At 48.6% G+C, this 26,924-nt stretch overlaps 1 long non-coding RNA gene across 1 annotated transcript in view; it reads right to left on the bottom strand.

Moving 5' to 3' along the window:
* LOC138288086 (uncharacterized) overlaps positions 1–26,074 on the bottom strand; it is a 37,412-nt gene extending 11,338 nt beyond the window's left edge. The window contains exons 1-2 of the long non-coding RNA XR_011202342.1: positions 25,989–26,074; positions 1,813–1,958 (exon numbers count right to left, since the gene is read on the bottom strand). This is a non-coding gene — a long non-coding RNA (uncharacterized lncRNA). The remainder of the gene's footprint in view (positions 1–1,812; positions 1,959–25,988) is intronic.
* Positions 26,075–26,924: the final 850 nt, after the last annotated feature.

Raw genomic sequence — 26,924 nt, 5'->3', positions numbered from 1 at the left:
GTGTGGCATGTGGTAAGAATCATGCTGCTGACATCATCTACTTTAATGTTTGCCTATTCTACAGCACAATGGGGGTCATTACAACCCTGGCGGTTTATGACCGCCAGGGTTGTTTTGGCGGATTTCACCACCAGAAGGCTGGTGGTGAAATTCTTAGTATTACGACCGCAGCGCTTCCGCCGTGGTCGCACCGCCGGGACCGGCGGTTTCCTGCCACTTTAGTCCCAGCGGGAGTAATCCTCCAGGGCAGCGCTGCTTGCAGGGGATTACGAGTCCCCCTCCCGCCGCCATGAAAAGGCTGGCGGAAAGGGGAGTTGCGGCGCCCCTGGGGCCCCCTGCCACGGCCCCGTGCAGCTTTTCACTATCTGCTATGCAGACAGTGAAAAGTGCGACGGGTGCAATTGCACCCGTCGCACAGCCGCAACACCGCTGGCTCCATTTGGAGCCGGCTCCTGTGTTGTGGCCGAGATCTCAGCTGGGCCGGCGGGTGGAAACCAGGTTTCCGCCCGCCGGCCCAGCAGGGATCTCATAATGGCCGTGGCGTGAGTGTGGCTGCATTGGCGACCGCCCGGCAGTCAAGGTCGTAATGAGGGCCAATGTCTGGCAAATCCCTTCTTTCCATGGTCTGGGGGGCTGTACTTTGGGATATGTACTTTGACTCAGTATGAGTCCCATATTCTTGTGTCAAAAAGGTCCAGATATAGGGTCATCCCATGTGCTGTACACTGGAATAAAATGTTTGGTGTGACCAGACACTTGTATGTATGTGTTTTCTGTCGAATGGTTGTAATCCTGAGCAGGACACTGAGTACCTAAAACAAATCCCTCCTTGCACAAGTAAGTTATGTCTTCATCATATGGTTCACATGGTCTTATATCTCTACATACCAAAATGTTGAAATTAAGCAAGCTGGCAATGAGTTTGTGGTGGGTGAATGTATTACGATGCTGATGCAGTAAATAAAATTTGAACAGAAAAGAAGTAAAAAATAAAGTGAAGGTGTCAGTCATGGTGAATTAAATAATTGGAATAGATGCTATGCCATTGGGAGTCCACATTCCAGAGTACTCCTCCCATTGGAACTGGTAGGTCGTTCAGGATCAGTCAACAGAGTAAATGTGTAGCACACAAAGGAGTACCTTTAGATAGAGGTCACTTGCTGGCAGTGGTGGGTGTCTTGCCATCTGCACCTCCTGGATTCTTTGCTGGACTTCCCCGCTGGTCGGGGGGTCTGCTGCTGCAGAGTCAGGGGTGTCTCTGGCAGTTTCTTCCACTGGGAAGGCCTCCCTTCCAGTGGCTGGTACCATTGTAGAAGTGCCTGGTGTTGATGAGCCAAAGGAAGGGGTTTTGAAAAGCCCTGCTCAGGGCTGTGTGAATGTCACTCATCACCCCTGTTAGAGAAGCTATGTTGTTATTGTGTGTCTCCATCTACTCCCGCATGTCTTTGTGCATGTCCCTCTGTAGCTGCTTGATCTCCCGGAGTCTGGTTAGCACCTGGCCCATCATGCCTTGTGACCCCTGATAGAACTCCAAGATGTGGCTGATGGTGTCCTGGCCAAGAGCATCTCCACTGGCCTCACCCCACTGACCTGCATCATCTCTCCCACGTACCCTATCCCATGGGCCTGTGCCCTTACCACAGGGTGGCCTCACCCACTAGTTCCTGGGATTTCATTGTTCAAAGTGTCAGGATCCAGGACTGGGGGGCACAAGATGGTAGACATTGTGCTTGACAGGTTGGGGGGGCGAATGGTTGCCTGTGATGTGGCAACCAGGCCGAGAGGTGTTGATTTGGCTAAAGTGAGACTCACCGTTGGTGTCTGACCAGGTTCCCCCGAAGGGCCAGATCTGTCCTCCATGTGCAGACATCCAGGAGTGTCCTCTTCACTGAAGGCTTCTTCCATAGGGGTAGTGGCAGTCTCTTCTGTGGCCTCTGTGTGCCCAGTGGCAGCTCGATCTGTAGATGTGAAAGATACAATGTTACTAGTTGTATTGTAACACCGACCTCTAACAATGTATTGTTACATTAAGCATAGACCTTGTACAGAGTGAAGTTACAGTTAATCCTGTTGTGGCAAGTACTCATGGTATTGGTTGTATTGACATGATACATGTGAAGTATGCCAATTCCATTTAAGTCAAGCAGCTGCTGAAATGTGCAGATCATTAGCACTTGAGAGGATGGGCTGACAATGCCATCTTGCTACCAGCGCAGGCAAAACAGTGGCTAGGCAAGATATGTCTTTGGCTATTTTGAGGCCTCATTGATTTTGATGCAGGCAGGCCCAGGAGTTTGTTGTATTTGTGACTGGAGTCATCATGTGGTAAGTGCATAGTGAATGTGTCTGCTGACAATACCATTCTGGTTATGCATCTTCAGGCCTTTGGGATCATTGTTTTGCACACTGGGAAGTTGCCCTTCCTGTCCTCAATAGGTTTATCTTGGGTTAGCAGGTCAAGATGGAGCTAGGCAACCAGACACATCTCAGAGTTGAGCATGATCTGTATCTTGGGGCCAGATGTAGGAAATTCTGAGTTTGCGACTTGCAAATTGCGAGTCTGAGCGACTCGCAATTTGCAAGTCGCAAACCCGGATGCAGGATGGTGTCCCTGACACCATCTGTGAATCGCAAGGGGGTCGCAAAGACCCACCTCATTAATATTAACGAGGTGGGTTGCAATTTGCGACCCCCTTCTGATTCGCAGCACTCACAGGGATGGTGGCCTGCTGGAGACAGCAGACCACCATGTCTATGACTGCTTTTCAATAAAGCAGTTTTTTTTTTTTGTATTGCAGCCCGTTTTCCTTAAAGGAAAACGAGTTGCAACACAAATGAAAAAAATGAAATGTTTGTGTTTCATTTTATCAGAGCAGGCAGTGGTCCATAGGACCACTGCCTGCTCTGAAAAAATGTTTTCAGGGCCATTCACAAAGGGGAAGGGGTCCCATGGGGACCCCTTCCCTTTTGCGAATGGGTTAGCACCTATTTGAAATGGTTGCTAACTGCGAATTGCTTTGCGACTGCGTTCGGGGTCACAAAGCAATTCTACATTGCAATGCGAATCACACATAGGAAGGGGAACATCCCTTCCTATTTGCGATTCGCATTCGCATTTTGCAAGTCGGAAACCAGGTTACCGACTCGCAAAATGGGAATGAGCACCGCGATGTGATTTTTGCATGCTTCGTACATCTGGCTCTTGGTCACTCCCAGGTGAATTAAATTCAATAGAGAGTTAGCAGACAAGGGTATTTGGACAAGTGACCACTGGTCTACTGTTTGGAGTTACTGAAACAGTGCCTCCTGGGAGTTGAAGTCATGTCACTCTCCATATTACCCACACTTGACAAATGTTATCCTTCCAGATGAGTAAACATCAATTGAGAGTTCATAATAGATGGATTTGGGCAAGTGAACATTGTTTTTATGATTGGAGTTAGTGACACAGGGCCTATTGGGCTTTCCATTCTGGTCACTGCCTCCACTTTCCACCACCATACAAATGTTGTCCTCCCAGATGAGTAAACTTCATTTGAGAGTTAAGATTCAGGGGTATTTGGGCATGAGAACACTGGGCTTGTGTTTGGAGTTAGAGAGACAGAGTCTCCTGGGCTTAGTAGTCATGTCACTCCCTCTACTTCATACACTTGATAAATGCCATCCCCACAGGTGAGTACACTTCATTTGAGAGTTTCCAAAGAAGGGTATTTGGAGAACTGAACATTGGACTGGTATTTGGAGAAGTGGAACAGTGCAGCCTGGGAATTGCAGTCATGTAACTTCCTGTACTATCCACACTATACAAATGGTATCCTCCCAGGTGAGTATACTTCAATTGAGAGTTAAGACACAGGGGTCTTTGGGCAAGAGAACACTGGGCTGGTGTTTGGAGTTACAGAAACAGGGCCTTCTGGGAGTTGCATTCATGTCACTCTCTCTAGTACACATACAATACAAATATTAGCCCCCCAGGCGAGTGAACTTCATTTGTGATTTACCAAACAGGAGTCTTTAGAGTTGAGGACACTAGGCTGGTGTGTGAAGTAACAGTGACGGACCCTCCCAGCCCTAGCAGTCATGTCAGTCCCTCTACTGTACACACTATACAAATTATATCCTCCCAGCTGAGTTAAGTTACAATGTGAGCTGCCAAACAAAGGTCTTCCGACAAATGAACACTGTTCTGGTGTTTGGCGTGAGAAAAACAGTGCCTCTTGTGAGTTGCCGTCAGGTTATTCCATGTAGTTCAGATGCTCTTCCAATGTTAACCCCGAGGTGAGTATAATTCACTTGAGAGTTCACTAACACATCTATTATTACATGTGAGCACTGTGCTAGTGTTTGTAGTTACAGGAATAGTGCCTCCTGGGAGTTGCAGTCAGTTCACTCTCTCTACTTCCCACACTTGACAAACGGTATCTTCCCATGTGAGTTAAGTTCATTTTTGATTTGCCAAACAGGGGTCTTTGGATAAGTGACCACTGTGCTGGTATTTGGAGCTACGAATACAGTGCTTCCTGTGAGTTGCAATCAGGTCACTCTATTCACTCCACACACTATACAAATATTATCCCGCCCAGGTGAGCATACTACATTTGTGAGTTGACAAACAGGGATGTATGGGCAAGTGACCACTGAACTGGTGTTTGGAGTTACTAAAACAAGGCCAGCTGAGAGTTGCAGTCATATCAATCCCTGTAATACATACACTATACAAATGGTATCCTCCCAGGTGAGTCCACGTCAACTGAGAGTTACCAAACTATGGTATGTGGGCAAGAAAACACTGGTCTGGTGGTTGGTTTTACAGACACAGGACCTTACTGACCTTAGTAGTCATGTCACTCCCTCTACTTCCCACATTTGACAAAAGGTATCCTCCCAGATGAGTGAACCTAAATTGTGAGTTACGAGACAGTGGTCTTTGGACAGGCTAACACTGTTCTGGTGTTTGTAGTTACTGAAACAGTGCCTCCTGAAAGTTGCAGTCAGGTCACTCTTTTTACTATACACACTTGACCAATGCTGTCCCCCCAAGTGAGTACACTTCAATTGAGCGTTCAGTAGCAGATGTATTGTTGCATGTGAGCACCATGCTAGTGTTTGTAGTTACAGGAACAGTGCCTCCTGGGAATTGCAGTCATGTCATATTTACTTTCCACACTTGACAAATGGGTCCTCCCAGGTGAGTGAAGTTCATTTTTGAATTGCCAAACATGGGTCTTTGGAAAAGTAACGTCTGCTCTGGTGCTTGGAGTTGTAGAACAGTGCCTGCTGGGAGTTGGACTCATGTCAGTCCCTGTACTAAACACACTTGACAAATGGCATCTCCCCAAGTGAGTACACTTCAATTGTGAGTTGCCAAATAGAGATATTTGGACAGGTGAACCCTGGGATGGTGAGTGGATTGACAGTAAAAGTGGCAAAAGGTGAACTGTGGGCATGGATGACATTGAATTTTGGTGACATTTTTAGCATTGTGACTTACTAAACTCCACTCCCCCAGGCATTCCTGTCAAGCCCTCATGATAGCCAAGACCTTCTATTCCCAGGGAAAGAGATGTAATGGGGCACTGGGACGGCCACCGCCAGTTCTGTTGGCCTACAGCTGGTGCCTGGAGACCAGGGAACGGACCTTGCCCCTGAGGTCGTTTCGCCTCTTCCTAAAGTCCTCCTTTGTGCGCAGGGTGATGCCTAAAGCATTGACTCTGTAGACTCTCCTATTCAACTATATGAATTGTCGACCATATTGTCCTGGCAAAGTGAGCAGACACTACCCTGAAGTCCATGTACATCAGTTGCATCACACACAGAAGTCACAGTAGCCCCTCAAGCATGTGGTGCTGCCACCACTTCTCTTCTGGTCCAAGTATTACTTTAGTGCAGCTGGCATCCTCCATTGATTTTGCCATGTCTCATGTAGGCAACCAATCAGGGATTCTGGGGTGTGCATTATTTTAGTTCTGGGCTGCCAGTGTCACCTCTCAAGGGTCCAGGGACTGCATAGGGCACCACTTGGCAGGGCAGGAGTCTCAGCAAAGAGTCCAGGTGCTGGCAGGGGAAGTGGTGCCCTATCCAGTCCCTGGGCCCTTGAGAGGTGAAGCTGGCAAGAACTGAAAACCCACGCACAGACTGCCATGCGGGAAAATTGTAGACGCACCTTCTGTGTCGCGGCTGATAAACAACACACTGCCAGCTTCGCGGCTGAAATCAACGCTCCACCTGCAGTGAGACTGGAAGATTGATGCAAAAGCTGCTGGAGAAATGACACACAACACCCTCTAACGGAGGCTGATAACAACGCAAACCCCATGCAGCGCGGTTTTGTGATACCATCTGACCGGATTTTCAGCACAACATCACTGGGTGCGGAAAAAAGATGCAAAGCCTGCCCGGACCCGAGGTGCCTGTCCGTTTCGACGCATCGCTCTCTTGCGGGAGAGGAGAAACGAAACACACAGACCCGACCAGTGGAGGAACGACGCATGTTCTCGCTTGCGGGTGAGAAATCGATGCATCGCTGGCCTTTTCCGATGCACGCTTGCCCGTGCTGATTTATTTTGGCATTATCAAGGTACTTTTGTACGCTAACAATGTTCTCCTGGTTTCCAAAGGATTAAGACTATTATTCTTTTAAAAATTAATTTCTTGACTTGTGTATATTGGATTTTTGTCGTTCTGGTCTTGTTTTGCTTAGATAAATATTACCTATTTTTCTAAATCTGAGTTGTGTCATTTTGAAGTGTTTTCCCTGACTGCCAACCAAAAATCCCATTTCTAACATTGGTGATCAGCGGTTGGGATTGGACTTGTATTTGTACTTTTCATACAGTGATTAAGTGTACACTACTGTTTTCAGTGCAGACCATTACGTGACCACATACTACTTGTCTTTGTGATTTTTGCTTTTTCTCTTTTTGGACTCTTTTCCTGACTTCTATATTTTTGGTGATCTTTGTTTGATTTTTGACCTCCATTTGGGAACTTGTTTTTCTGCCTTTGGAACTTTGCACTTTTAACCCTTCATCATGTCTCAATCTGGAGATGCATCAGGTGGAACTGCTTTTGATTTAGGGAAACTGGAGAGCTATACAGTTGCCCAGTTGAAGCAGTTCTGCAAAACCTTGCTTGTCCCATTAAGGGCTCCCCAAGGAAGGAGGAGCTGCAGAAGGCACTGAGGGCCAAGGTAACAGCCAAGGAATCTGAGGGGCCCACAGAGGGGGAGGGGAGGATGAGGAGGAGGAAGAGCATCCATCCACAATGTTGTAGTGGATGGGCCTGTTATATCCAGGGAGAGGATCTCCAGGGCAGGTAGCAGTGTGTCATTCAAGGATCTGACTCTCGAAGATTTACAGGACAGACAGGCAGAGAGGGCTCAACAGTTGGAGTTGAAAAAGTTTAGGATGGAAGAAAGCAGGTTGGCCATAGAGGAGAAAATGTTATTGTTGGTTCATGAGCTCAGCTTGAGGGAGGTGGATCAGAGGGGTCCAGAAGGGATGGTGGCAGCAATAACACAGTGCAGCCTGAGTGGAGGGTACACATTCCTAAGGACCTTGTGAAGGATTACAAAAGGGAGGATGACATACTGTTGTGGTTCAAGGGGTGTGAGTCTGCTCTCCATATAAATCTGGTCCCTAAAGCTCATAGGGGGCGGGTCTGTGGAAGCACTTCGAGGTAGAGGGGAGGGATACTCTGACATCATTGATCCCCAGGGGCTCACCTACCCTATTATGAAGGACACCCTGATCACAAGGCGTGGTCTCATCCCTGATCAGTATAAGGACAAGTTTAGGTCCTATAAGAAGAAGGAATCTCAAACATGGTTGGAATGTGTTGATTCTTTTTGCAGGTCACTGGATGGTTGGGTGAAGGGCAGTAAGGTGACAACCTATGAGAGGCTTTACAATTTGATTGCTTGGGAGCATTTGTACAGTTTATGTTCTCGAGAGCTGTGCCAGCACCTAATTGACAGCAAGCTGAATGACCCCAGGAAGCTTGCGCAAGAAGTGTACCGTTGGGAGAGCACCGGGATCCAGAAGAGGTATGGGGGAGACCAAGGGTGGGCAGGGTCGCTCTCAGAAGAAAGGGGGGGTAAGGGTAAACCGGGGGAGTTCTCTAAAGGGCCCCAACCTAGTTCCCAGGGTAAGGATCTCTAAGCCCCCAATGAAAAGAAGCCATGGTTCTCCAAAGGGAAACCTGTGGAAGGAGGTCCCCCACGTAAGTGTTATGCCTGTGAGTAGTTGGGTCATGTGAGGGGGGACCCCAAATGCTCCAAGAGTACACCAGCACCCACTGGTGCATAGTTCCATGGTTTGGCTAATGTAGCGCTTGGGGAGGAGTTGGTTCCAGGTTGGTGGGAGCCAGCTTTGATGACCCTTGTCTCACTAGGGGACAGTGAGATGGTCCAGAGAACCCTAGTGCCTGAGAACATTAAAAAGTACAGGCAGTGAGGGACCATCAATGGACAGAGGATGGAGGCTCTAAGAAACACAGGAGCCAGTGTGACTATAGTGAGGAATCTCCAGGTGTCTGAAGAGCAGATAGATCCCCATGCACTTCACCATGTAGTTGCAGTGGACAATTCAGAGTGCCTGTGCAGAGTGGCGCAGGTTCCATTTGAAATGGGGGGTCTCAGTTTCCTTGAAGTTAGCTGTGAGTCCAACCATGCCTGTGGATTGTTTGCTTGGCAATGACCTGGAGGATTCCCCTTGGAACGAGGTGGAACACAGGTCACACTTGGAGATGTTGGGTCTGCCTGGGTGGGTATGCATCAGTGGCAATGCCAAAGGTCAATGGCAGCCCGTCAGGGTGATCAGGAGCCCCTGGAGCATGAAACAGTGGCCCAGGGGACTGCCAAAAAGAGGAAGAGCAAGGGACATGGGAAAACAGCCCCTGAAGTTCCCATGGTCCGAGAGGAGGTAGAGCCTACAGAGGAACAGGTGGCTGAGCTGGGGGAGGTCCCTGAGCTGTCACAGTGGAAGCAGGAGGGGAGACCCACCAGGGGGGAATTCTGTGAGGCACAGAGGACATGCCCTACTCTAGTGGGTTTGTGGCAACAGGCTGCAGACCAGATGACTGGCAAGGAGCCAGGATCTCACCTGATTTATTGGGAGCACGCCCTCCTGTAAAGTGAGCCTAAGGTTGCTGAGCCTGGGTCAGCCCATGTGCTGGTGGTACCCCAATGTTTCAGAGTCTTCTTACTGGGTCTGTCTTATGATATGCCTATAGCTGGACATTTGGGGCAGGACAAGACCTTTGAACGGCTTGTCACCCACTTTTACTGACGCCTAATGCGCAGGCACTCAGATGCTCATTGCAGGTCTTGCCAGACTTGTCAGGCAAGTGGCAAGAGTGGGGGAAAATGTAAGACTTCCTTCCAACCCTTTCTAGTTGTTAGTACCCCCTTTCAGAGGGTCAGTATTGACATTGTGGGGCCTCTGGATCCCAAGACCGCCATGGGCAATAGGTTCATCCTGGTCTTGGTGGAACATGACACCCGGTATCCAGAAACCATTCCTCTGAGGTCAATCACTTCCACTGTGGTGGGTCGAGCATTGATGGAGGTTTTTACCCGCATGGAGATCCCCAAGGAAGTGGTATCTGATAGGGGTACAAACTTCATATCTACTTATATGAAGTCTCTGTGGCAGGAGTGTGAGGTAACGTATAAGTTCACCACTCCTTACCACCCCCAAAGCAATGGTCTGGTTGAAAGGTTCAACAGCACCTTAAAAGTTATGATCATAGGCCTGTCAGAGCCCTTGAGGTGGAAGTGGGACGTCTTCTTAACATGCCTTCTGTTCGCCTACAGGGAAGTGCCTCAAAAAGGGCTTTGATGTAGTCCTTTTGAATTACTGTATGGCCACCCTGTTAGGGGACCTTTGTGTCTGGTGAAGAAGGACTTAGAGAAAGCTCCAAGTAAACCTCCCCAGGATGTATTCAGTTACATGCTGGTTTTCAGAAACCAGACAGCTCGCTTCAGAAAGCTCACTCAAGAGAATCTGGAAGCAAGCCAGGAAGATATAAAGTGCTGGTATGACCAGAATGCCACTCTGGTTGAGAACCAACCTGGGCTAAAAGTGTGGGTAATGGTGCCAGTGGAGCCTGGGCCATTTGAGGTAGTGGAGTGCATAAGGGAAGCTACCTACCTGGTGAACTTGTGCATTCCCAGGAACCCCTTGAGGGTGCTACATGTCAACCGCCTCAAGTCACACTTTGAGCGGATTGAATTGTCCATGCTCTTAGCAACAGATGATGGGGTGGGGTGAGCCTCTTCCTGACCTCCTGTCTGCTGGAGAAATGGATGGGTCTGTGGAGGGAGTGAACCTCTCCCTCTCTCTGACCTCAGAACAACAGAGGGACTGTCATCAGGTTTTGGGTCAGTTTGCCTCTCTGTTCTCCTTGATCCCAGGGGTCACACACTTGAGTACACATGATGTGGACACTGGCGACAGTCCACCCATTAAACAGAAGGTTTACAGGGTGACTGATGAGGTAAGGGATAGCATCATAGATGAGATGTCTAAGATGTTATCCCTAGGGGTAATTGAGTTTTCTAGCAGTTCTTGGGCCAGCCCTGTGGTCTTGGTCCCAAAGGCTGCTGCTCCTGGTGCCACCTCAGAACTCCTGTTCTGTGTGGACTACTGGGGTCTCAATGCAGTCACTAAAACTGACAAACACCCCATCCCCCGTGCTGATGAGCACATAGATCGGTTGGGAGCTGCTAAATATCACAGCACATTTGATTGGTTGTATGATGGAACGACGCATACGGCAACCATGTATGCCTGAACAACGCATTCGGAACAACAACGACGTTGTTTCCAGGCATGCCTTTACAATGATTTTTCATTATAAAGACATGCCTAGTAAAGGTATGTGTGGAAACAGCATGTGTGGTTGTCGCATGGCACACCCTCACCCTAAAAACAGAAGTACCCCAACCCCCCACCCTTAAAAATTACCCCAGTACCCCCACCCACTCTGAGCCCTAAAACCGACCCACCCCCAAAAATAAAACTACCCAACCCCTAAAAACAAAATTACCCAGACCTCCCACCCCGCCCCTAAAAACCCAACCCCGCATGCCCTGATTACAAAATTACCCCAACCCTCACCTCTAAAAACCTGACCCCCCCACCTGCCCTAAATACAAAATTCTCTCGACCCCACCCCTAAAATCCCACCCCACCCTAAATACAAAATTACAACGACCTACCCAAGCTCCACCCCTAATACCCTGTACCCCCACCCGCCCTAAATACAAAATTACCACAACTCCCCACCCCTGCCCCTAAAAACCCAACCCCCAAATACCCTGAAAACAAAATTACCCCAACCCTCCACTCCCGCTCCTAAAAACCCAACCCCCCACCCACCATAAATACAAAATTACCCCAACCTCACCCTTAAAAACCCACTGCACCCTAAATAGAAAATTACCCCGATCACCCCATCCCTAATAACCCTAAATACAAAATTACCCCACCCTCAAAGCCCGACCCCCCATCCGCCCTAAATAAAAAATTACTCCAACTCTACCCCTAAAATCCCACTCCCCCACCCGCCTTAAAAACATAATTACCCCAACCCCCAAATACAAAATCACCCTGACCCTCCCACCCTGCCCCTAGAAACCCGACCCCCCACTCACCCTAAATACAAAATTACCGCAGCCCCCAACCCCTGCCCCTAAAGATCCGACCCCCCTACCTACCCTGAATACAAAATTACCCCAATCCCCCACCCACCCACAAAAAACCGACCCCCAACTTGCCCTGAATACAAAATCACCCCACCCTCCCACCCTGCCCCTAAAAACCTGACCTCCAGCCACCCTAAATACAAAGTTACCCCTGCCCCACCCCTAAAAACCTACCCCCACCTTAAATACAAAATTACTCCAACCTACCCACTCAACCCCTAATAACCCTATATACAAAATTACCCAAACCCCCACCCCTAAAAACCTGATCCCCAACCCACCCTAAATAAAAAATTACCCCAACTCCACCCCTACAAACTCACCCCCTACTTGCCCTAAAAACATAATTACCCGAACCCCCAAATATAAAATTACTCTGACCTGCCACCCTGCCCCTAAAAACCTGAATCCCCCACCCACCCTAAATACAAAATTACCCCGACCCCCCACCCCTGCACCTAAAAACCCGACCCTCCATCTGCCCTGACTACAAAATTACCCCACCCCTAAAAACAGAAGTACCCCGACCCCCACCTTTAAAAACTACCCCAATACCCCCACCCACCCTGAGCCCTAAAACCGACTCACCCACAAAAAAAACTGCCCAACCCCTAAAACAAAATTATACTGACCCCTCCACCCATGCCCCTAAAAACCCAACCCCCAACTGCCCTGAATACAAAATTACCCCAACCCCCACCCCCACCCCCACCCCTAAAATACCAACCCACTACCTCCCCTAAATGCCAAATTATCCCGACCCCCACCCTAAAACCTCACCAACGCCTTCAATACAAAATTACACCGACCCTCCCAACCCCCACCCCTCATAACTCACCACCCACCCACCCTAAATACAAAATTACCTCAACACCCCTAAAAACCCGACCCCCACTCGTCCTAAGCTAAAAATTACCCCAATCCCAACCCTAAAAACCCACACCCACCTGCCCTAAAAACATGATTAACCCAACCCCCAAATACAAAATTACCCTGACCCTCCACCCTGCCCCTAAAAAACCCGAACCCCCAACAACCCGAAATACAAAATTACCCCAACCCCCACTCCTGCCCCTAAAAACCCGACCCCTCACCCACCTTAAATACAAAATTACCCCAACCCCACCCCTAAAAACCCGCCTGCCCTAAAACAAAATTGCCCAGGAACCCACCCCTAATAACCCTAAATACAAAAACACCCCACCCCACCACTAAAAACACAACCCACCACCCACCCTAAAAAGAAAATTACCCCACCCCTAAAAAGCCACCTGCCCTAAAAACATTACTACTCAAACCCCCAAATACAAAACTACCCTAGCCCCCCGCCCTGCCCCTAAAATCCCGACACCCCACCCACCCTAAATACAAAACTCCCCCAAACTCCTCCCCTAAAAACCCGACCCCCACCTGCCCTGAATACAAAATAACCCCAACTCCTCCGCCCCGCCCATAAAAACAGAAGTACCCCGACCCCCCATCTTTAAAAACTACTACGATACCCCCACCCACCCTGAGCCCTAAAACCGGACCACCCACAAAAATAAAACTACCCTTCCCCTAAAAACAAAATTACCATGACGCCCCCACCTCGTCCCTAAAATCCTGAATCCCCAACCCACCCTAAATGCAAACTTATCCTAACCCCCCCACCCCGGCCCCTAAAAACTCAACCCCCTCACCTACCCAGAATACATAATTAACCTAACCCCCCTATGCCCCTAAAAACCTGACCCCCTCACCTGCCCTGTATACAAAACTACCCCAACCTCCCACCCTGCCCCTAAAAACCCAACCCCCCACCCACCCTAAATACAAAACTACCCCGACCCCGCCCCTAAAAACACACCCGCCCTAATACAAAACTGCCCAGGCCCCCACCCCTAATAACCCTAAATATAAAACTACTCGAACCCCCACACCCCGCCCCTAAAAACCAGACCCCCCCACCCTCCATAAATAGTCACCCCAACCCCACCCCTAAATAGCCATGTGCCCTAAAAACATAATTACCCCAACCTCCCAAATACAAAACTACGCGGACACCCCACCCCTAAAAACCCGGCACCCCACCCAACCTAAATACAAAATTACCCCAACCCTCACCCCTAAAAACCCGACTCCCCTCCTGCCCTGAATACAAAATTACCCCAACCCCTCCACCCCCGCCCCTATAAACAGAAGTATCCAGACCCCCAGCTCTAAAAACTACCCCGATACCCCCACCGACCCTGAGCCCTAAAACCGACCCACCCACAAAAATAAAACTACCCTTCCCCTAAAAACAAAATTACCCTGACCCCCCACCCCTGCCCCTAAGAATCCGACCCCCCATCCTGAATCCAAAATTATCACGATCACCACCCCTAAAAACCCACCCCTGCCCTAAATACAAAATTATCCTGACCCCCACCCCTAAAAACCCACCTGCCCTAAATACAAAATTACACCAACCTCCTCAACCCCCAGTCCTAATAATGTGCTCCCCACACACCCTAAATTCAAAATTATCCCAACCCCCACCCACCCCTAAAAACCAGACACACCCACCCGCCCTAAATAAAAAAATACCCCAACCACACCCCTAAAAACTCACCCCCACCTGCCCTAAAAACATGATTAACCCAACCCCCAAATACAAAATTACCCTGACACCCCACCCCGCCCCTATAAACCCGACCCCCACCCACTCTAAATTCAAAATTTCCCTACCTCCCTATCCCTACCCCTAAAAACCCAACCCCCTCACCTACCCTGAATTCAAAATTACCCCACCCTCCCACCCCCCCAAAAACCCGACTCTTCCACCCACCCTAAATACAAAATTACCCCGACCCCACCCCTAAAATCCCGCCCCACCCTAAATACAAAACTACCCAGGCCCCCACTCCTAATAACCCTAAATATAAAATTACTCCAACCCCCACCCCACCCCTAAAAACCAGACCCCACACCCACCATAAATAAAGAGTTACCACAACCCCACCCCTAAATAGCCACCTCCCCTAAAAACATAATTACCCCAACCCCCCAAATACAAAACTATGGGGACACCCCACCCCTAAAAATCCGACACCCCACCCACTATAAATACAAAATTACCCTAACCCTTGCCCCTAAAAACCTGACCCCCCACCTGCCCTGAACACAAAATTACCCCAACCCCTCCACCCCGCCCCTGTAAACAGAAGTATCCAGACCCCCTCCTTTAAAAACTACTCCGATACCCCCACCGACCCTGAGCCGTAAAACCGACCCACCCCCACAAATAAAACTACCCAACCCCTAAAAACAAAATCACCCCACCCTTCCACCCCTGCCCCTAAAAACCTGAACACCCACCTGGCCTGAATACAAAATTACCCCAACCCCCACCCCAAAATTATCATTACCCCCACCCCTAAAAACCAACCTCTGCCCTGAATACAAAATTACTCCGACCCCCACCCCTTAAAACCTGCCCGCCCTAAATACAAAATTACACCAACCCCCCAACCCCCACCCCTAATAACTCGCCCTCCACCCGCCCTAAATACAAAATTACCCCAACCCCCACGCCTAAACACCCATCCCCCACCCACCCTTAAAATATAATCAACCCAACCCCCAAATACAAAATTACCCTGACACCCCATCCAGCCCCTAAAAACCCAATCCCCACCTGCCCTAAATACAAAATTATCCCAATCCCTCACCGCTGCCCCTAAAAACCCAATCTCCCACCTACCCCGAATGCAAAATCACCCCAACCCCCCACCCTCGCCCCTAAAAACTCGACCTCCTCCTGCCCTAAATAAAAAACTACCCCAACCCCACCCCTAAAAAACACCCACCCTAAAAACATAATTACCCCAACCCCCAAATACAAAATTACCCTGACCCCCACCCCACAAATAAATACCCGACTCCCACCCACCCTAAATACAAAATTACCCCAATCTCCACCCCTGCCCCTAAAATCCCAACCTCCACCTACCCTGAATACAAAATTAGCCCAACCCCCTAAAAACCCAACCCCCCATCTGCCCCGAGTACACAATTAACCCAACCCACACCACCCCACCCCTAAAAACAGAAATACCCCGACCCCCACCTTTAAAGACTACCCTGATACCACCCACCCTGAGGCCTAAAACCGACCCACCCCCAAAAATAAAACTACCCAACCCCTAAAAACAAAACTACCCCAACCCCTCACCCCTGCCCCTAAAAACCTGACCTCCCACCTGCCCTGCATACAAAATTACCCCAAACCCTCACCCCTAAAAACCTGATCCCCCATCTGCCCTAATATAAAATTATTCCGACCTCTACCCCTAAAAACCCACCCCTGTTCTAAATCCAAAATTATCCCGACCCCCACCCCTAAAAACCTGCCTCCGCCCTAAATACAAAATTACACCAACCCCCAAACCCCCCACTCCCTCCCCTAAAAACCTGACCGCCCACCTGCACTAAATAAAAAATTAACCCAACCCCACCACTAAAAAGCCACCCGCCCTGAAAACATAACTACCCCAACCCCCAAATACAAAATTACTCTGACCCCCCACCCCACCCCTAAAAACCCGAACCCCCACCCGCCCTAAATACAAAATTAGCCCAACCCCACCCCTAAAAATCCGACCACCCACCTCACCTGAATACAAAATTACCCCAACCCACCCCACCCCTAAAAACAGAAATACCCTGACCCCCACTTTAAAAACTACCCCGAAACCCCCACCCACCCTGAACACTAAATCCGACCCACCCTCCAAAAATAAAACTACCCAACCCCTAAAAACAAAATTATGCCGACCCCTCCAAACCTGCCCCTCAAAACCCAACCCCAGATTGCCCCTAAAAACCAGACCCCACACCACCATAAATAAAGAGTTACCACAACCCCACCCCTAAATAGCCACCTCCCCTAAAAACATAATTACCCCAACCCCCCAAATACAAAACTATGGGGACACCCCACCCCTAAAAACCCGACACCCCACCCACTGTAAATACAAAATTACCCTAACCCTTGCCCCTAAAAACCCGATCCCCCACCTGCCCTAAACACAAAATTACCCCAACCCCACTACCCCACCCCTATAAACAGAAGTATCTAGACCCCTTCCTTTAAAAACTACCCCGATACCCCCACCGACCCTGAGCCGTAAAACCGACCCACCCCCAAAAATACAACTACCCAACCCCTAAAAACAAAATCACCCCGACCCCCCCACCCCTGCCCCTAAAAACCTGAACACCCACCTGGCCTGAATACAAAATTACCCCAACCCCAACCCTTGAAAAAACCACCCTAAACACAAAGTTACACCAACCCCCTAACCTCCTCTCTTAATAACTCACCCCCACCTGCCCTAAATACAAAATTACAACAAACCCCCACCCCACCCCTAAAAACCTGACCCCCTCACCCACTCTAAATAAAAAAATACCCAAACCCAGCTGTAAAAACCCACAACCCCACACGCTCAAAAAATATATTTAATCCAACCCCAAATACAAAATTAACCTGACCCCACCCCACTCATAACCACGTGACCCCTCACCCACCCTAAATACAAAATTACCTGACCCCCCACCCCTGCCCCTTAAAACCTGACCCCCACCCACCCTAAATACAAAATTAGCCCAACCCCCTCCCCTGCTCCTAAACCCCCCACCTACCCTGAATACAAAATTACCCCAACCCCCACCCCACCCCTAAAAACCCGACCCACCACCTGTCCTGAATACACAATTACCCCAACCTCCCACCCTGCCCCTGAAAACCTGACCCCACAACCACCTTAAATACAAAATTGCCCAGGCCTCACCCCCAAAAACTGCCCGCCCTAAATACAAAATTACCCCAACCTCTGCACTCTCAACCCTAATAACCCTAAATACAAAATTACCCCAACCCCCACCCCACCCCTAAAAACCCGACCCCCCACCAGCCGTAAATATAAAATTACTCCAACCCCACCCCTAAAAACTCACCCCACCTGACCTAAAAACATAATTACCCCAACCCCCCAAATACAAAATTACCCTGACTGCCCACCCCACCCCTAAACCCCGAATCCCCACCCGCCCTAAATACAAACAACCCAAAAACACCACCCCTACCCCTAAAAACCCAACCCCCTATCCTGAATACAAAATCAACCCAACCCCGCCACCCCACCCTAAAAACCCGACCCCCATCTCCCCTTAATACAAAATTATCCCAACCCACCCCAGCCCCACCCCTAAAAACAGAAATATCCTGACCCCCCACCTTTAAAAACTACCCCGATACCCCCACCCACCCTGACCAATAAAACCGACCCACCCCCCAAAAATAAAATTACCCAATCCCTAAAAACAAAATTATGCCGACCCCTCCAAACTTGCCCCTAAAAACCCAACCCCCGATTGCCCTGAATAAAAAATTATCACTACCCCCACCCCTAAAAACCAACCTCTGCCCTAAATACAAAATTACTCCGACCCCCACCCCTTAAAACCTGCCCGCCCTAAATACAAAATTACACCGACCCCCCAACCCCTAATAACTCACCCTCCACCCGCCCTAAATACAAAATTACCCCAACCCCCACCCCTAAAAACCCAACCCCGCCTGCCCTAAATACAAAATTACCCCAAGCCCACCCCTAAACACCCACCCCAGCCTACCTTAAAATATAATTAACCCAACCCCCAAATACAAAATTACTCTGAGCCCCCACCCCACCTCTAAAAACCCGATCCCCCGCCTGCCCTAAATACAAAATTATCCCAATTCCCCACCCCTGCCCCTAAAAACCCAACCCCCACCTACCCTGAATGCAAAATCACCCCAACCCCCCACCCTCGCCCCCAAAAACCCGATCCCCCACCTGCCCTGAACACAAAATGACCCCAATCTCCCACCCTTCCCCTAAAAAACCCGACCCTTAACTCACCCTAAATAGAAAACTACCCCGACCCCACCCCTAGAAACCCTCCCCCGCCCTAAATACAAAATTACACCAACCCCCAATCTCCACCCCTAATAACTCACCCTCCCTAAATAAAAAATGAGCCCAACCCCCAATCTCCACCCCTAATAACTCACCCTCCCTAAATAAAAAATGACCCCAACCCTCCAACCCACCCCTAAACACCCACGTCTCCACCCACCATAAAAAACATCATTAACCCAAACCCCAAATACAAAATTACCCCACCCCCACCCCTGCCCTTAAAAAATCGCCCCCCACCTACCCTGAATACAAAATTACCCCAACCACCCCACCCGCCCCTAAAAACAGAAGTACCCCGACCCCCACCTTTACAAACTACCCTAATACCCCCACTCACCCGAGCCCTAAAACCGACCCACCTCACAAAAATAAAACTACCCAACCCCTAAAAATAAAATTACCCCGACCCCCCACCCCTGCCCCTAAAAACCCGACCCTCAACCCGCCCTGAATACAAAATTACCATAAACCCTTACCCCTAAAAACCCAACCCCCCACCTGCCCTAAATACAAAATTATCCCAACCCCCACCCCTATAAATCTGCCCCTGCCCTAAATATAAAACTACACCGACCCCTCAAACCTACACCACTAATAACTCTAAATACAAAATTAACCCAACCCCCCATCCCGGCCCCTAAAAACCAACTCCCCACCTACCCTGAATACAAAATCACCCCAATACCCCACCCAGCCCCTAAAAACACGACGCCCCACCTGCCCTGAATACAAAATTACCCCAACCTCCCACCCCGCCCCTAAAAATCCGACTCCCCACCCACCCTAAATACAAAATTACCCCAACCCCACCCCAAAAACCCAGCCCCTCCCTAAACAAAAAATTACCCCGGCCCCCCACCCCTAATAACCCTAAATACAAAATTACCCTAACCCCACCCCTAAAAACCAAACCCCCCACCCAGCCTAAATAAAAAATTACATCATCCCCACCCTTAAAAACCACCCGTCCTAAAAACATAATTACCCCAACCCCCTAAATGCAAAATTACCCTGACCCCCACACTGCCAATAAAAACCCGACACCCTACCTGCCCTAAATACAAAATTACCCCAACCCCCACCCCTGCCACTAAAAACCCGACCCCCACATACCCTGAATACAAAATTATCCCAACCCCGCCCGTCAAAACCCGACCCCCCCACCTGCCCTAAATACAAAATTACCCCAACCCCCATATCGCGCCCCTAAAAACAGAAGTACCCTGACCCCCCACCTTTAAAAACTACCCTGATACTCCCACCCACCCTGAGCCCTAAAACCGACCCACCCCCATCAAATAAAACTACCCAACCCCTAAAAAGAATATTGCCCCGACCACCCCACCCCTGCCCCTAAAAACCCGAACCCCCCACCTGCCCTAAATACAAAATTACCCCAACTCCTCACCCCTAAAATCCCGTCCCCTCCCCGTTAATATAAAATTATCCCGACCCTCACCCATAAAAATCCACCACGCCCTAAATGTAAAATTACACCGACCCCCTAACCCCCACCCCTAATAACCTGCCCCCACCCACCCTAAATATAAAATTAACATAGCCCCCACCCCTGCCCCTAAAAACCCAACCCCCACCTACCCTGAATACAAAATTAGCCTAACCCCCACCCCGCCCCTAAAAACCTGTCCCCCCCACCTGTCCTGAAAAGAAAATTATCCCAATCTCCCACACCACCCCTAAAAACCCAACCCCCCACCCACCCTAAATACAAAATGACCCCGACCTAATCCCCTAAAAACCACCCCGCCCTAAATACCAAATTACCCCGACCCCTGCCCCACCCCTAAGAAGCCTAAATACAAATTTACCCCAACCTCCCACCCCACCCCTAAAAACCCGACTTCTCCACCCGCCCTAAATAAAAAATTGCCCCAACCCAACCCCTAAAAACCCACCTTCCACTCACCCATAAAACATAATTACCCCATCCCCCAAATACAAAATTACCCTGACCCCACCCGCCCCTAAAAACCTGATGACCCCACCCACCCTAAATACAAAATTACCCCAACCCTCCACCCCTGCCCCTGAAAACCCAACCCCCCAACTTCCCTGAATACAAAATTACTCCAACCACCCACACCTGCCCCTAAAAACTCAACCCCCACCTACCCTGAATACAAAATGATCCGAACCCCTGCCCCTAAAAACCCGAACCCCCCACCTGCCCTAAATACAAAATTACCCCAACCCCCCACCCGCCCCTAAATCAAAATTACCCCGACCCCCCACCCCTGCCACTAAAAACCCGACCACCCACCTGACCTGAATACAAAATTACCACAACCCCTCACCCCTAAAAACCTGATAAATGCAAAATTATTCCGACCCCCACCCCTAAAAATCCACCCTGCCCTAAATATAAAATTACATGTACCCCCAACCCCCACCCCTAATAACCTGCCCCCCCACCCACCCTAAATTCAAAATTAACTCAACCCCCCACCCCTGCCCCTAAAAATCCAACCCCCAGCTACCCTTAATACAAAATTACACCAACCCCCCACCCCGCCCCTAAAAACCCAACCCCCACATACCCTGAATACAAAATTATCCCAACCCCACCCCTCAAAACCCGACCCCCCACCTGCCCTAAATACAAAATTATCCCAACCCCCATATCGCGCCCCTAAAAACAGAAGTACCCCGACCCCCCACCTTTAAAAACTACCCTGATACTCCCACCCACCCTGAGCCCTAAAACCGACCCACCCCCACCAAATAAAACTACCCAACCCCTAAAAAGAATATTGCCCCGACCCCCCCACCCCTGCCCCTAAAAACCCGAGCCCCCACCTGCCCTGAATACAAAATTACCCCAACCCCTCACCCCTAAAATCCCGTCCCCTCCCCCTTAATATAAAATTATCCCGACCCTCACCCATAAAAATCCACCACGCCCTAAATGTAAAATTACACTGACCCCCCAACCCCCACCCCTAATAACCTGCCCCCACCCACCCTAAATATAAAATTAACTCAGCCCCCACCCCTGCCCCTAAAAACCCAACCCCCACCTACCCTGAATACAAAATTACCCTAACCCCCACCCGCCCCTAAAAACCTGTCCCCCCACCTGTCCTGAAAAGAAAATTATCCCAATCTCCCACCCCACCCCTAAAAACCCGACCCCCCAACCACCCTAAATACAAAATGACCCCGACCTCACCCCTAAAAACCCACCCCGCCCTAAATACCAAATTACCCCGACCCCTCACCCCTACCCCACCCCTAAGAACCCTAAATACAAATTTACCCCAACCTCCCACCCCACCCCTAAAAACCCGACATCTCCACCCGCCCTAAATAAAAAATTGCCCCAACCCAACCCCTAAAAACCCACCCCCCACTCACCCATAAAACATAATTACCCCATCCCCCAAATACAAAATGACCCTGACCCCACCCGCCCCTAAAAACCCGATGACCCCACCCACCCTAAATACAAAATTACCCCAACCCTCCACCCCGCCCCTGAAAACCCAACCCCCCCCAACTTCCCTGAATACAAAATTACCCCAAACACCCACACCTGCCCCTAAAAACTCAACCCCCACCTACCCTGAATACAAAATGATTCGAACCCCCGCCCCTAAAAACCCGAACCCCCCACCTGCCCTAAATACAAAATTACCCCAACCCCCCACCCGCCCCTAAATCAAAATTACCCCGACCCCCACCCCTGCCACTAAAAACCCAACCACCCACCTGCCCTGAATACAAAATTACCACAACCCCTCACCCCTCAAAACCTGATCAATGCAAAATTATTCCGACCCCAACCCCTAAAAATCCACCCGCCCTAAATATAAAATTACATGTACCCCCAACCCCCACCCCTAATAACCTGCCCCCCCACCCACCCTAAATTCTAAATTAACTCAACCCCCCACCCCTGCCCCTAAAAACCCAACCCCCACCTACCCTTAATACAAAATTACACCAACCCCCCACCCCGCCCGTAAAAACCAGACCCCCACCCACCCTAAATACAAAATTAGCCCGACCTCACCCCTAAAAACCCACCCCTCCCTAAATACCAAATTACCCCAACCTCCCACCCCACCCCTAATAACCTGACACGCTACCCGCCCTAAATTAAAAATTGCCCCAACCCCACCCCTAAACACCCACCCCCTACCCACCCTAAAACATAATTTACCTCAATCCCCAAATACAAAATTACCCTGACCCTCACCCCACCCCTAAAAACCCGATCCCGCCACTCGCCCTAAATGTAAAATTACCACAACCCCCCACCCCTGCCCCTTAAAAAAACCTGACCCCCCAACTATCCTGAATACAAAATTATCCCAGTCCCCTCCCCTAAAAACCCAACCCCCTCTCACCTGCCCTGAATACAAAATGACCCCATCCTCCCACCCGGCCCCTAAAAATCTGACCCCGCCACCCACCCTAAATAAAAAATTACCCTGACCCCACCCCTAAAAACTCCTCCCCACCCTAAATATAAAATTACCCGACCCCCCACCCCTTATAACCCTAAATACAAAATTAGCCCAACCCCACCCCTAAAAACCTGCCTGCCACAGCCATAAAAACATATTTACCCCAACCCCCAAATACAAAATTACCCTGACCCCCACCCGCCCCTAAAAACCTGTCCCCCCACCCGCCCTAAATACAAAATTATCCCAACCCCGCCCCTAAAATCCGACCCCCTAAATACAAAATTACCCTAACCCCCCACCCCTGCCCCTAAAAACAAAATAACCCCGACCCCCTACCCCTGCCATAAAAACCATAGTACCGAACCCCCACCCTCACCCCTTAAAAAAAAAATTACCTAGCCACCCCAACCCTTCACCCCCACCCCACCCCTAAAACCTACCCCAACCCTGTACCTGCCCCACTTACCTGACCGCGTCCTCTCCCCGATATTTCCCTGTTTGATTTGACGTCTGGGTATTGGCAGAATGCCTTAACTGAGGGGGCCAAGGAGAGGTCAGCATTTTCTACCCCAGATGGGCACTTTCAGTTTAAAGTGATGGCATTTGGGATGAAGAATACCCCTGCCACATTGCAGAGGTTGGTCAACCAGGTGTTGACTGGGCTGGATGACTTCAGCGCAGCATACCTGGATGACATTACAGTGTTCATTTCCACTTGGGAGAAACACTTGCGGCACCTCTGCAGAGTTTTAGAGGCCCTGAAAAAGGCAGCCCTCACTATTAAGGCAAGCAAGTGCCAAATAGGGCAGTGTTCAGTGGTGTATTTGGGACACCAGGTAGGGAATGTCCAGGTGTCACCCCTACAGCAAAAGATTGACAGCATTCTGGCTTGGGAGCCTCCCAAGACCCAGACTGAAGTGAGAGTCTTTTTAGTCCTCACTGGCTATTACAGGAGGTTTGTCAAGGGATATTGCACCATTGTTGCCCCCTTGAATGAGTTGACTTCCAAGAAGCAACCAAAGAAGGTGATATGGACATTGGTTTGCCGGATCACTTTTGATGCCCTGAAGGCAACCATGTGCACAGCACCTGTGCTGAAGGCACCTGACTACTCCAAGGAGTTTGTTGTGCAAACAGATGCCTCAGAGCATGGTGTAGGAGCAGTACTCTCACAGCTTAATGAAGAAGGCATAGATCAACCTGTATCTTTCATTAGCAGGTTACTTCCCAGGGAACGTAGGTGGAGTGCAATTGAGCGTGAAGCTTTTGCTGTAGTCTGGGCGCTGGAGAAGCTAAGAACCTACATGTTTGAGACTCACTTCCGGGTTCAGATCGACCACAGGCCCCTCAGATGGCTAATGCAGATGAGGGGTGAGAATCCAAAATTGTTGAGGTGGTCCATTTCCCTACGGGAAAATGAATTTCAAAAGAGAGACACCAGGGCACTCTAGGTAGCAGTCCACAATGAATAAAAGTCCAACGTTCCAGAGAGTAGTTTTCACATGAGAAAGCACTTTAATTCCTTATGTTCACACATATAAATTGTATATGTAGAAAGCAGCCAAAGCAGCCAACACGTGTTTCGTCCAACAGGACTTTTTCAAGGCTGTGACAACAAAAAATAATATTTTTTGTATGTAAATACAACAGAACATAAAGGATAGCGCTCAGAGACAAACAATAGGTGACACCAATTGAATAAAAAATATACGCTTATTAAGGTTGAGATACTCTGATATAGGATGAGAAACCAGACTCTACTCCAAAAATGCCAAACAGAGTAGTGCACGAATAAAATCAAAGGTTGTAAAAATGTGTGAGAAAGAAACTAAGCTACGAACATAACATTGTATTTAGAAAGAAAACATATTTTGTTGTATTATAAAAAAAGGAAAACAGAGTGTAGTCCCTGAGCCCGAAGAGGGAGGAGAGAATAAATATCAGGTAGCCCGGTGTGCAGTGAAAAAAGAACATGCGAAGAAAACTCCCGTAGTCCAGAGGAGAAAATTTTGCCCTAAGTTGTGAACACATAAGATTATATATGAATGGCTAGAGCAACTCTGTGTATGGAAATGAGTTATAGCCGTAGTGAAGATAAGTTTAATGTAATCACTAGGTGAAAAAAAGCTAACCCTGGAGGGTAAGGTAAGTAAAGAAAAAACATACCAGAAATATAAACACGTGGACGTTTTCATAAAGAAACCATGAAAATTGATTATTTCCTGAAGTAGTTAGTGGGGTTTCCTGATCTCAGGAAACGTTAGTTTTGTATGACGTTAGGGCCATAGAAGTAGGCACTCGATTAATTTTGCGTGTGGTATAAAGTAGAGGGCTCGGATAAGCCCATTTACCTATGAAGACAAAAAAATGGAAGCAAATGCCATAAGAGGAAACCTCGAAAAAAACAATAAACAAGAAAAACGAGGTACAAGCAAGAAAGCGCAAACGTGGATAGGTCAGAGGTTAACAGCTCTAAAAATGACACCAGGAAACTAACGTTGGTTCAAGTGCAAGTTGTAGACTAAAGGACATTCCAAACAGGGCGATCCCCTTGTGTGTATAGCGTAGCTGAAAAACGGGAAAATGTCCAGTAGGAGTAATTTAAAAAAGCTGTTTAAAAGTTGGACTACTAAAATGAAAATAGCTGCGACAGCGTATATTGCACAGACATCGGGACTAAAACTCTCATATTAGTTGTGAGAGAGGTGAAACATATCGGTATGCTTAGCCGCCGAAACAAATAGAACACGGTCTGCAAATAGAAAGTAATAAGACTGCTGTCAAAAATGGTACGGTGAATAAACACAAGTGCGGGATAGGAATGGCTTGTACCTAAAAGAAAAACAAAAAACTTACCCGTACCCTCCAAGTCTCCGAGAGTCGGAAAAGCCGATGTCGGCGTGCACGCGCTGTGATCCAGAATAACACAGCGCTACGCCATTCGCATCGTTTATGAATGCGATGGACATTGAGAAAGGACTAACACGGGAGGCACAGTCATTCTATAACTGCAACCCCGAGGAATAGTGGGGGCCATCTTGGGAAGTAAAGAAAAACAGAAAGCTTAATGAAACAAACTAGCGTCTTTGCTTATGAAAAACAGATTAGGAAGAATGTTAGGGAGAAAAGGAATTATGTTCCTAATGAGTATGTCACATGATACTGATATGTAGACTTAGAAACCAAACAAAAATCCTGACTAAGAGAGAAGTCACATGGAAGAATGGTATAGAGCTGTGACACCAAATAACACCGAGCTAAAGAAAAAAGTGTGTTATAAGTTTGAAAATGTAAGAGAAAAGGGCTGGACAATAACTCGGAAAGGAAAGGAAATGTGCTATAGACATGTACATAGGCAAGATGCAAAACTTATAATTCATCTACCTATATAATGTATAACTACTTGTATCAATGGGGAAAGACCCCAGCTTGTAACTTATTATACAGGGACATCTGTGCAGGGACATCTGTAAAAAAGTTCAAAAGGCATAGATCAAACATACACAAGGAGATACATATTGGTGTATATACTAATATGTATACATATATACACATTTGTAAGTTGCACGCATACCGACTGAAAATAGAAATAAAAATACAAATACAATATCCGAGGCCAACAGGTATAGAGAGACCAAAGAATAACAATTATAAGAAAAAATGATAAGAAAAAAATGCAAGTCCTTATGAATATTCAGGCCATTTTCCACGGCCCTCAGTTTGATAATCCACCTGCTCTCAAGGCGTCTTAGGGACAAAATCCTATTGCCCCCTCTCGGATGTTTATTTATT

This window comes from Pleurodeles waltl, chromosome 4_1 (assembly GCF_031143425.1).
Source record: "Pleurodeles waltl isolate 20211129_DDA chromosome 4_1, aPleWal1.hap1.20221129, whole genome shotgun sequence".
NCBI lineage: Eukaryota > Metazoa > Chordata > Amphibia > Caudata > Salamandridae > Pleurodeles > Pleurodeles waltl.
Note: the sequence above shows the minus strand (reverse complement) of the source record. Positions and strands in the feature narration are given on the sequence as shown.